Here is a 13,127-nt window from a genome sequence, read left to right as displayed (position 1 = left end):
TTTGTGCAATTGGCATACTAACATGTGATTCAGGATGTTGTGAGTGAAGAGTTTTTATATTTTAGAAAAAGTAGTGATTTTTCTGTATATTTGAAAAGTTACTGTTCATCCCTTTATAATTTTTTAATATATTTTGAAAGTGGTTGTGAGTGAAGGAAAGAAAAAATGTAATGATAAAAGTTATAAGAAGTATTATTTAATTGAAATAGAGAGAGAAAATGTAGTGAGTTTTAGTGTAATTTTTGGTTAAGGGATAGGGAGTGGGATGAGAATGCTCTTAGTCATATTTTTCCAATTACTCGAGCTAGACTCTAAAATGATGATTAACTGTATTTAATACCAAATTTTGTGTTAACATTCTAAATTTTCTTAATGCCGAGACTGGTGATGAGCTGGTTAGAGCATGAACGCACCAAAACAATTTATCATTTACTTTAATAAAAAGTGAATAACTCATACAATGAGGTGTAACATTAATAGGTGTCCATTTTGATGAATGGTATTTTATTTTTTCTAATTATGCTTTTCAGTCTTCACGTTTACATTTATTCTAGGGTTTCTTTCATAGCACGCCTATTGAATGCTAGTACGTAGTTGAGCCCCCCCCCCCCCCCTTTTTTCTCAAATGGCCCTAAAATATCTATATAAATTGTTTAAGATGAGTTTAATGAATTATCCAAATTAATTGTTTATTGTAGACCTAAATTATTCGGATTAATTACTTTGTATTTGTTAGTTAGTTTATAATAGGTTTATATCGCAAAATTATAAATTATTTTTATTTGGGGTTGGTGTCAAAATTTTTATAGGGTTAATCTATGTTAAAGCTTCTTAAGAGCGGTGTCCAATTTCATAATAAAAAACATCGAGATTAAATATAGTGTATATATATAGTTAATGTGGTGTGGTTGACCCGTGTTGCGAATGCCTAAGTCCGCCATCACTTTGGTTACTTAAAATGCCTAACTCCGTCATCGCTTTTTTGGTTACGTATAATCAAAAGTTACTTTATTTAATAACTACAAAGTATTTTATTTTTTCTAATTCTGCTCTTCAGTCTTCACGTCTACATTTATTCTATATAGGGTTTCTTTCATAACACGCCTACTGGATGCTAGTACGTAGTTATAACTTTTAGGTTTACATATTCAAAGCTTTTAATATGTAACTAGCATCAATACCAGCTTTACATGTTGTAAATGTAGGATATATGCCCAATAAAGGAATCTTTGGACAAAGCACACACATTTGCTATACCAACATAATTATTTATTTCTTTTATTTATTCATATTCATACTAATAATAAAGAATATTCTAAACTACGACATTTGTACTTAACTACTGTGTGTAATAATTTACAGCATTAGTTCCTAATAAAAAAGATGCATAAGTCTTGTTACTAATAATTTCAATTAATGCTTTCTAGAGTCCAATAAAAAATTTATTTCATGATATGTGAATCAATTAGATGTTTATATCTGAATGAAACTATTCAAATGGAAACATTTGAATAAGTCAGACTTATGTTATTGCTGAATGGGACAGAGACTTATTCGGATATGAATGAAGCAAAGAACCCTCTTAATAAAAGTATATTAATTTATTATTAGTTTAGTAAATACCGGCGGAAGCAAGCACAAAACAAAAGCTAAGGGTGTTTTAGTAAATAAGCTAAAATACCTTCTTATAAATACAAACTGATTTTGGCGCCATGTACGTTCTACAAATTAACCAGTTAAGATCTGAATTTTTCAAAAATGGCGGATAATTCTTCCTCAGATAAGTTGGTGTTCTTACATGGAGATCTGTATCTCCATATAATTGAAGCTCGAAACTTACCGAATATGGATATAATCGCCGGCCACATCCTTCGTTCGATTCCTGCCCAGAGGACACTGAAGCAGCTGGTATAATATATATAATATTAGAGCTAGTTTGATTATTATATATATATATATATATATATACTGTTACCATATATGTTTCCTTGTATTTACGTACGTTATAGGCTCGGGCGACCGGAAGCTCCGTTCCAGCGGCAGGAAGATCATTGCGAGCGATCCTTACGTCAAAGTCTCCGTGCCTCAAGCCGCGGTGGCGCGTACGCGTGTGCTCAAGAACTCCAAAAACCCTAGATGGGACGAACGCTTCCATATTCCCTTAGCTCATTCGGTTCAATTTTTGCAGTTCGAAGTCAAAGACGACGACATCTTTAGCGCTGACTTGCTCGGGACCCTTAATATTCCCGCCCAGGCTATCGCCACCGGAAACATCATCTCCGACTGGTTCGATTTGAAAAACTCGAAAAAGGACTCCGCGTTAAAGCTCGAAATGAAGTTCACACCGTGCGAGCAAAATCCGATCTACCGGAATGGAATTCCAGGACAAAGAGGTGTACGGGATACCTACTTTCCGGTTAGGAAAGGCTCAAATGTGACGTTGTATCAGGATGCTCATATTCGGCCGGAGTCTAAGATTCCGGATAACATTCATTTGGATGGAGGTCGGGTTTACGAGCATAATTTGTGTTGGGAGGATATATGCCATGCAGTATCAGAGGCTCACCATATGATATACATTGTCGGTTGGTCCGTGTTTGACAAGGTGAAGCTGATCAGAGAGCCAACGAGGCCTTTGCCGAGGGGCGGGGACTTGACGCTCGGTGAATTGCTTAAGTATAAGTCGGAGGAAGGGGTTAGGGTTTTGTTGTTGGTTTGGGATGATAAGACTTCTCATAGCACGCTCTTCATGAACACGGTGAGTGATTGATTGTCTATACACACACATCTAATGCCATGCAATTTCAATTAATGGTGAATTTGTGCATGTAGACTGGAGTGATGCAAACTCATGATGAAGAAACCAGAAAGTTTTTCAAACATTCATCTGTGAAATGCGTGCTTTCACCTCGATACGGAAGTGCTAAATAACATAAGATGTGCTTAATCATTTCAATTGTGGTTTGTCAAGGGTTGGACATATTTATCTATTAAATGTTCTTATTTTATGTTTCAGGTTGTTGGAGGTGCTTTTACACACCATCAGAAATGTGTACTAGTGGACACACAGGCACATGATAATAACAGAAAGATAACAGCTTTCATCGGCGGCCTTGATCTCTGTGACGGTCGATACGACACACCCGAACATAGGTTATTTCACGATCTCAACACTATATTTAAAGACGATTATCACCAACCAACAATCCCTGTGAGCATGATCTATATCATCACATCTTCTATTACAATTTATATCACTCAAATTCATAATTTTTAGTTTCCACCAAATTAGGCAGGAACAAAGGGCCCAAGGCAGCCATGGCATGACTTACATTGCAAGATTGATGGTCATGCCGCTTATGATGTCCTGCTAAACTTTGAGCAAAGATGGCGAAAAGCTACCAGATTTAGAGAATTTGCATTAGTTGCAAAAAGGATAGCCCACTGGCAAGACGACTCGTTGTTGAAAATTGACCGAATCTCATGGATTCTTAGTCCTACCTGTCCTGTTCCAGCAAGTGGAAATCACACAGAGGTTCCTGCAGATGATCTGTTATTGCATGTTTCCGGTTAAGATGATCCTGATAACTGGCATGTGCAGGTTAAATATCCCCCCCAATCCAGCGGGTCCCTTTAAATACATGGATTAAAGAATTTTATGGCCTTTTCTTGTTGTGCAGATATTCCGGTCTATTGATTCTGGATCTTTAAAAGGATTCCCCAAAACTGTGGATGTTGCTGAGAAACAGGTTAATAACTGAATTTCCTTTATACATCTGGAAATATTTTAAGATGATTTTTTGGCCCGTCTGACCCGTTCATCCGACTCATTTTACATGTACCCTTTTAGTTGAATCATTTTGTTTTAACCAATTTGACCGGTTAGAGATACATCCTAACAAAAATTGACCCATTTAATGATACTCTATCTTGATTACAGCATATGTTTTGTTGACATTATGGTTCTTGCAGAATCTTGTCACTGCAAAAAATATGGTTATAGAAAAAAGCATTCAGACTGCGTACATCCAAGCGATCCGATCAGCTCAGCATTTCATTTATATAGAAAATCAGTATTTTATCGGCTCATCATATGCATGGTCATATAAAAATGCAGGTAACAAGTTGCATCCTACCTTCACAATATGCTATATATTTCCCTACTACTTCAACTAGAACGTACGCCTTTCAAGTTAAAATCAAATTATTCTTATGTGAAATCAATGACATTATTTTGAGGCTAGTGTGTGCTATCTTGCCAAATTTTAGGAGCTGATAACCTAATACCAATGGAGTTGGCTCAAAAGATAGCAAGCAAGATAAGAAACAATGAGCGATTCGCAGTTTATGTTGTCATACCAATGTGGCCCGAGGGGGTCCCAACTTCTGCCACCGTGCAAGAGATTCTCTATTGGCAGGTATCTTATAACTTATTATTTTATAACCTGCACAATCATTTTCAAAAAATTTAGATCATCAAAGTGAACCGGATCACACATAATATTATATTCTAACCTACAGTCAGACAATGCAAATGATGTACAATGTTGTTGCACAAGCAATCCAGTCCATGCAACTAGATGCTCACCCTCAAGACTATCTGAATTTCTACTGCCTCGGAAAACGTGAAGACGTACCATTCAAAAGTAATCAATTGTTTGCAGATGAGAAGGTATTTAGACGGTTACAGTCATATTGCAGTTAGGCATGTAAACTAACTAAGCGAGGCATTTGCGTGCTCGTTCATTTAAATTTAACCGAACAAACGACCGGACACGAAGAATTAAACGAACAGAGCTTTCTAGTTCGTGTTCATCGTTAAGAAAATGAACTTGTTCGAGTTCGTTTATGTTCTTTCATTAACAATATAATGACCAATTAATGAACATAAATGAACAAGCATACTGAACAGAGAAGGACAGGCAAATTTGAGCAAACACCAGTTTTTCGAGTAAAAGCGAACATTAATCTATCATGCCTAAAAACTTAATGAAAATTAGACCAAATTGTAATGGACCTAAAGGATTTAAATGATTGTTCAAACAAACGGATTTCTACAATAGTAAAGTAGCTAACATAAATGAACAAACATAAACAAACACAAATGAATGGATGTAAAGAAAAGTTTAATAACTTAAAAGAACAAACAATAAGTACATATGTTCATTGTTTTAACTAAATGAACATAAATATGTTGTCCGTGCTTGAACATTAACGAACTTCCAGCCAAACGGTTTAATGAACGTTCATTCACTTACAAGCCTAATTGGAGTTGTTTACAAGTTCATAGATATTAATATTGAATTTGTGTCTATAGATTTCAGATTCTCAAAAGTTCAAAAGGTTCATGATATATGTGCATGCTAAAGGAATGATTGTTGATGATGAATATGTAATTGTGGGATCTGCAAACATTAATCAAAGATCTATGGCTGGGTCAAAGGACACCGAAATAGCCATGGGTTCATATCAACCACATCACACTTGGGCTGCAAAGAAGCAACACCCACATGGACAGGTTTGACCCCTTTGACCACCAATAATCTCACATAGCACATACTAACAAACAACCTCCGCGCATAATTTCAGGTCTACGGTTACAGAATGTCATTGTGGGCCGAGCATCTCGGGGTGCTAGAGAAATGCTACAAGGAACCCGAAACTATTGAATGTGTGAATAAAGTTAATAAATTAGCTGAAGATAATTGGATACGATACACAGCTGATAAACACATGACATTAGAAGGCCATCTTTTAAGGTATCCGTTACAAGTAGATAGTGACGGGAATGTGAATTCCTTGCCCGGATATGAGAATTTCCCAGATGTTGGAGGTAAAGTTATGGGAGCTCATTCGCCCACCCTACCTGATATTCTAACCACATGAGTGATTGATTTCCAACCTATTCATGATACATGAATATATGTGTGCGAGCGTGCGAGTGCCATTATCATGAAACAATGCGTGTTGTAAATTTATGAAAGTACGTTTTAAATGAATTATATGTTTATTAGGGAACCCTCAATATATAGAACAAACCAGAAACAAACCTAACTTGGACTTGTGGGCTAAACATAATTAAACCCTGATACTAATAATCTAATAGCATATACTCACCAAAACAAAATGTATCTATTATGTAGAAATTAACCTTCGTGCATATATCTTTTCGGCTAATCTCTCGGCTACTTCCACCTTCCCGTGAGTCTTACACGCAGCCAATAATGCGCCCCATAACGCATCATCCGGAACGGCATCCATCATCTCCACCATTGCCTCCGCTTCTTCAACCCGCCCCGATCTCCCCAACATATCAACCATACAAGTACAATGTTCCAAACTCGGTGTCAACTTAAACCGATCTTTCATCATCAGAAAATACTCCTTCCCTTTATCAACCAACCCATTATGACTACACGCGGTCAGAATGGCCGTAAACATCATCCCATCCGGCTCCACCCCACCCCCCAGCATCCTCTCGAACAACCGAAACACCTCCTCACATCTCCCATACATCCCATACCCACTCATCATAGCAGTCCATGTAACCACATTGGTTAGCTTTCTCTGAGACATTTCATCGAACACCTGGCGTGCACTCCCCAGATCGCCACATTTACCGTACATGGTGACCAAAGAGTTCAAATTAGCCACATCTGAATCAAGCCCATTTGAGAACACAAGCACATGTACGTTTCGGCCAAATCTAAGGGCCGGAACACAAGCACAAGATTTAAGAACTGGTGGTAGGGTATGGTGGTCTAAGGGTTTACCGGCACGGATCATTTGACGGAAGATGGTGAGAGAATGGTGGAACTGATTGAGGGAAGAATAAGATCGGATGAAGGAGTTGTAGAGGAATGTGGATTGGCGATTGGTGAGATTGAAGATGATGGATGCTTGGTGCAGTTTGGCGCAAACAGAATAGGATGAGACTAGCTTGGCACGGATGAAATCGTGGCAGGAGGCTCCGGTGATTATAATTCGAGCGTGCAGGTGTTTGAGCAAACGCAGGTTTCTTGTGGAGTAACATGAGTCGAGTAGTTTGGAGAATAGGAATATGCTTCCCATGATATGATTTCACGAAAGATCAAAACCCAACCAGACTTTTGAACAGGGAACCAAACCCTTGCAATTTCTACCCAAAAACATTTCACTCACTTTCTAATAACCATTTTCACTAGATGAACAAGTGAGCCATCTACGCTTATGTATGCTCGGCTAACCGAAACCAATGCCAATTTGTGTTTTATTTTCTAGTTTTTTAAGCATCTAATCGAGATAACCGAAACCAGTATTTAAAATCCAATTTGTGTTGAATTTCCCGTTGTGGTTCAAATAATAACATCAATGATGCCGATTAAACACAAAAAATAAAATGTAGTTCTGATTTTTTTTTTTTTGTATTGTTTCGCAATTTGTGCTATTTTAATTTGTAAACTCAACTTTATTTTGTTAACTTAATTTCTTATTATATTTTCCAATTTTTTTGAGCATCTAGTTAGCGAGTTGCCTAGCTTCAGCAGCTTCTCACACTTCAACTATAGTTTACTTCAAGTTAAAAGCAAATAGAAAATACATTATATACATCTCTATTTGTGCATGGTAGCTTCAAGTTTCTCATATACACGTATACAAGTTTATATAATGAAATTTAAATAGTTAGTTATGAAGATTTAGAAATGATATTTTGAGATAAGAGCATTCTCATCCCACTCCCTATCTTCAAATCAAAAATTACACTCAAACTCACTTTATTTTCTCTCTCCATTTTAATTAAATAATACTTTTTATACATTTTATCATTACCTTTTCTCTTTCCTTCACTCACAACCACTTTCAAAATATGTTAAAAAATTATAGGGTATGAACAATAACTTTTCAAATATACAGAAAAATCACTACTTTTTCTAAAATATAAAAACTCTCCACTCACAACACCCTGAATCACTCCCTAAATTATAAAAACACCCCTCACATAATATGAGGGGTTGGATGAGAATGCTCTAAGATATGATCAACTATTTTACATTGCTTGAGTTTAGATAACTTTTTAAAAATTAAGAAAAAGAACACGAAGGAGTGAAATAAGATAAGCAACAAAAACAATCTTAAAGTTACAGAACCGTGAAAAGGGACGCGAATAAGTATAAAGATTATGAGTTTCTGTCATGTCGCCATAAATACTCATTTTGAACAATTTTCATTCAATACAAAAGACTATAATAGGCCAACGTGAGTTTCTTTCTAGCTCAAATATACGCCATTTTAAAGGGGAAAATTCCCAAAATAGCCCTTTTTAGAGAGAAAAGTCCCAAAATAGTCTTTTTTTCCTCAAAATCTTTTATAATTTGGACTGTCAAGACGCATTGGGAATAGATAAAAATAAAGACGAGATTTTGAAAGAAAGTCAGGTAAAAGACGAGATTTGGGGAAATAATGCCGTGCAAGTCCAAATTATTTGTAATCTTAGAGCAAAAGTTCAAATTTTTCAAAAACTTTTTTACTCAAAAAAACCGTCTTGAGAGACTGTATTTTTATGTTTCCTACCTTTCCCGTCCATATTTTCAAATTCTTAGAAAAATATATTTTTTACAATTATACCCTTAACCCCACCACCACCACCATCACGTCGGACCCACCCCCATCACCACCACCGAACAACTCCACCGTGCCGGTCCCGACTCCGCCGCCACTGCTGCCGGAACCACCACCACAGAGTATGATAAAAAAAACTCAATTTTATATCACAAAAAACAATATGATACAACACAAAACCGAATAAATCCAAACCAAAATAAAGTAAGAGACCAAAACCTAAGTTTCTATCCCCAACCTTTAAAAATCATTACTGCTTGGCTGCGGCAGTGATGGTGGTTTTGGCAGCTACCATGGCATCTACACGGTCCCATGTTGACTGTCGTTTTGTGATGCTTTCTTTCTCTTTGGTTTCATCTTCTTGGTACTTGACCAGACATTCTTGAAATGTTGACTGATCGGCATCCGAGAATATCTTCCTGACATTTAAGGTTAGGCTTTGGACAGAAATGGTGGAAGAAATGGCACCGGAGATCGGCGGTGGTGGAAATCGGAACTGGTTGCGTGATTACGTGACAAGTTGGAAGGTGGTGGTGGTTCAGGGGTATAATTGTAAAAACCATATTTTTCCAAGAATTTGAAAATATGGACGGGAAAGGTAGGAAACATAAAAATACAGTCTCTCAAGACGGTTTTTTTTTAGTACAAAAGGTTTTGAAAAATTTGAACTTTTGCTCCAAGATTATGCGCCTGCATCTGATGAGATAGAAGTAGGCTCCCGGTGCGTCTTCCTTCGGTCGGCTTGTCATCGAAGGATGTTAGCCAACTCAGAAGAACTATAGGCTCGGGTAGGTCAAGCGAACTGATTCATTTCATTCTTCGCCTAGTCTTAGCACCCGCACAGTAGAGGGGAATAAGCATTCCCTTTCCGACAAAACTAAGCGTCTTGCCGCTGGGTAAAGGCAAATAGGAGGAACCCCAAAACAAGTCTAGGCTTAAGAACGGTGATGCTAGTTCAGTTGTTGAAGAAAATGTCCCGTTGGGGGCAAGATCTCTGGCTTCAGCTGCGGCTATTCTATCTATTCTATAGAAGTGAATATGAGAGAAAAGCTCTTCTTTCACATAGTGGGAGGCTGACCTTCTCTCTTCCCAATTCTCCCAATGAGACCTCACTTAGTGGACGACCCAGAGGACTTGAATCAAGCCCCTTTAGCCTCGTTACGAGACTTTTTGGACGTGTTCGGTTAGCATTTCCACTTATCACCTTGAGTGAAGCCTTTCTCCCTCGGCAAAAAGCAAAAGTTTCTTAACAGTCAGGAGTCCAGTATAGATGTAGGTAGAGGGCCATCTTCGTTCCCTGAATCCGCTAGTCAGTCGTCATTCAGTGAAGAGTCCTAAAGCATACCAGCAGTGAAGTGAACCTCTTAATTAAAGTGCAGTTCGATGATCTCGTGCTAGGGGCACTGAAAGCCATAAAAAAGATCTATTGACTTTCTTGGATGGAGATCCAGTTCTTAGCTTAGTAAGATAATCGACTAGTCGCATAGCATGCTGGCAACATGATCATTGCTTACTATTCTTTTGGCACTAACTCAGGAAGGGAAGACATCCCACACCTCATAGACCTTTATCCAGGGTGGAGAGCGAGACTGACCATTCATTCGACTATTCTAGAGCCTATTCTAACTCCACTATAAAAGAAGGTCCTACTACTTGTGTGAAATCAGTCGCTTGAGAGCTTCGGGCTAGGTTATGGACGAGAGGCTAGGTACGATTTCCGAGCGAATCAAGGAGAGAGCGATGACAGTGACTTTATCCTAGCTAAGAAAGGTAATCGATCCCCTTTCCCAACGGGAGAGGATGGAAAAGTTCGACCGATAGGGAGAGAAGGCGTTGGTGAGGCGACCGGAAGGCAGTTTAGTTTACTGTTAGAAAGCGAGAGTAGCTGTCTTTAGGGTGCTAGTTCCCTTTCTAACAAGCTGACCGGAATAGCGGCCCTCGCTTCTAGTCCCACTTGTAGCCTGATCGGGACTTCTTTCTCTCTTGCTTGAATGCCAACCAACTTTTCTGACTCTGGTTAGTAGCTCTATACTTTCACCCGCTTGAATACCTTATCTTGCTGTAAGTGAATTAAGGTACTTTACTTGTCTCGTTAGAGAAAGGCAGCGAAGTAGAAAGCGAAGCTGGAGCCTTAGCTGCCTTGTCAAAGGTAAGCAAAGGTTGAGCCAAGCTACTTGTTCACTCTGGGTCCCATCCGTCCTCGAACCGCCAACTCCGTTCACTGCCTTCTCTCCAGAACTCCAGTTTGGCTTGGTTACTGGAACTCAACAGCCTAGCTTCGCTACAGAACTATGATCTACGACCACCCTCTCTCAACCGAAGCCATCGTAACATAACATATGTATCAACGATTCCAAAAAAGGACAGGAAATTGGATCCATCCCTGGAGGCATAGGCATAGACGAAGAAAGCAGAAACATAGGGGTAGATGAAAGCAGGGATTGAATGAGGGATGAATCTTCTGAACTGCTTGAGAGCTGGAAGATTGGGATATCCCGACTTCCAATTCTTATACCCGCTTTTAAAGGTAAGATATCGACCTTTGATGGGGGGCTCTCACAGGTCTACTCGCCAGTGTCTTCCTTCCACACAAGTTCTACCTACGCTTCCCGGTTATAAGATCTCATACGGAAGAAGAGCCTCTAGGATCATTCATCATCCTCAGCAGCTTGAGCAGGCTCCTCAATGGCTTGGATAGCCCCTGAAGTAATATCCTAACGTGTACTCAAGAACACAAGAAAAAAGCTTTTCAATGGCCTTCTGTTTTTTGATCAAAAAAAGTAGTGTTTTCCCGCCATAAACTAGAGAGTTAGGTTAAAGGTAAGCCGGCTAAGAGGACTAGGAGCTTAGCTTGCTGGCGAGAAAGGGTGAGTGTTCAGTACGCTCTTTAGCCTTTAACAAGGGCTAAGCCGCTAGGAATGGCTTGCTGGCCTGTTGGGAGAGTGGAACGAAGTGATTCTCGTTAGAGAAGCATGAGTGGAACGGCTTTAGTGTCAGTAGGTGCCTAAATGAAGCGATTAAGCGTCGGGGGCTTTGCTGGCTTGCTGGCTAGCTCGTGCAATCAATAAAAAAGATTCGCGTTAGTAAGCTAGCTTTGTAAGCTAAGCAAGCCTGGTTCTCCGGGCACTACGGTAGGACGTGGATCGACCATGACGAGAATGGACTTCTCTATAATGTAATAGAAGAGTCACAGTCCAGTTCCACGGGCTTTCTCCCTTATCGACCAGACGAAGGAGATATGAATTCCATTCAGGCGGGTAAGGGCTTGGCTTGACCCTGTGTTCTCGGGTCGGAGGCGAAAACTGGCAAAGTTCATCAATCAGTGGTGGGGTGTTCGTAGAAAAGAGGGCGTCGCCCAACGAGTGGCAGATTTTGATGGAGTCTCGCTTGGATGCTGGGGAGATCCATAGATCTGGATAGAGTCCCCAGAATAGCACTACTTAGTGACTAGGAGCGGAGATACCTTTGCGCGTTCTTTTTGTTTGATCGGCCTATCTTCCTTCTTTCTATAAGCAAGCTCCCTCCGGCTGTCCAGGGGCTGGGCGGCTCTCGGTTCTTGAGGGGGATTAGGCGGCAGTTGAAAGAGCTGCTCGAAAGCTTGACGAAGAAGCGAAAAAGGCCTATATATAATATTCTTTTTAGTACAAGGGCTTTTTACTAGTCAAGTGGTAAGGTAGGGCGCTATTCGATGAAGAAAACATCTTTTAGGAAAGTGGTTCAGGTAGCTCAGCTGGTTAGAGCAAAGGACTGAAAATCCTTGTGTCAGTGGTTCGAATCCACTTCTAAGCGGGCCAAGGGTCCAAAGGCCGGATTTTCAAATTCAAGTGCAAGAGTAAGCCAAAAAATGTGAGCGCTCCTGCACTATACGGCTTTTTGCGTCGCCCTATCTTGCTAGAGGCGTTTTCAAAATATTTATATATTTAAAATGAAATTCTAGAAAATATATCAAAAAAGAAAAAGAAAGAAAAAGAAAAAGAAAGAAAAAGAAAAGAAAGAAAATAAAAAAGGTTTCTTAGGTTCTCGCGTCCCTGTGCCCAAAAGGAAGGGTGAGTTCGGTTTGAGTGTTCATCGATCGGGTGGATCTATATGCTCCGGGGTGGTGAGACGAGGTGTAGCGCAGTCTGGTCAGCACATCTGTTTTGGGTACAGAGGGCCATAGGTTCGAATCCTGTCACCTTGATGTGAGGCATTCCGTCAACAAATACTCAAATATGAACATCCATCGACCGTTACCACTTCCTCTTACTCGTGACTCGTATATGTAGCAAGCACACGAGACCTTTACTCAGCAACTTTGCTTAGAAACCTTTTTCCAGTTTCTTTATGCCCAGCTCCCTTAGTTTTCTGATCAAATGATCAGTTATCCTTCCTACAATCCGGCGAAATTCGGGTATATAAGTGTATCCTTATGGGTATGCAAGCACTAGAACAGGGAAGGACGACGTACTATGATACTTTCTGTTTTGTCGAGCCTTGCTTTGGTCTCTGGTTTGATGGTTGTACGTGCTAAAAATCCGGTACATTCCGTT

At 39.5% G+C, this 13,127-nt stretch overlaps 2 non-coding genes and 2 pseudogenes across 2 annotated transcripts; 3 read left to right on the top strand and 1 right to left on the bottom strand.

Annotated features, from left to right (window-relative positions):
* The first annotated feature begins 1,758 nt into the window (after nucleotides 1-1,758).
* LOC143626410 (phospholipase D delta-like) lies at nucleotides 1,759-5,929 on the top strand (annotated as a pseudogene).
* A 206-nt stretch (nucleotides 5,930-6,135) lies between these two features.
* LOC143626350 (putative pentatricopeptide repeat-containing protein At3g11460, mitochondrial pseudogene) lies at nucleotides 6,136-6,786 on the bottom strand (annotated as a pseudogene).
* A 5,527-nt stretch (nucleotides 6,787-12,313) lies between these two features.
* TRNAF-GAA (transfer RNA phenylalanine (anticodon GAA)) lies at nucleotides 12,314-12,387 on the top strand. The gene has a single exon. It is a non-coding gene; the product is annotated as a tRNA-Phe (tRNA).
* Nucleotides 12,388-12,703: 316 nt separating this feature from the next.
* On the top strand, nucleotides 12,704-12,778 carry TRNAP-UGG (transfer RNA proline (anticodon UGG)). Its single transcript has one exon. It is a non-coding gene; the product is annotated as a tRNA-Pro (tRNA).
* The last annotated feature ends 349 nt before the right edge of the window (nucleotides 12,779-13,127 follow it).

This window comes from Bidens hawaiensis, unplaced genomic scaffold (assembly GCF_021521415.1).
Source record: "Bidens hawaiensis isolate Kalapana, Puna unplaced genomic scaffold, B.hawaiensis_p1.1 tig00004357_1, whole genome shotgun sequence".
Taxonomy (NCBI): domain Eukaryota; kingdom Viridiplantae; phylum Streptophyta; class Magnoliopsida; order Asterales; family Asteraceae; genus Bidens; species Bidens hawaiensis.
The sequence above is the reverse complement of the archived record's forward strand: the minus strand, read 5'-3'. Positions and strand labels throughout refer to the sequence as shown.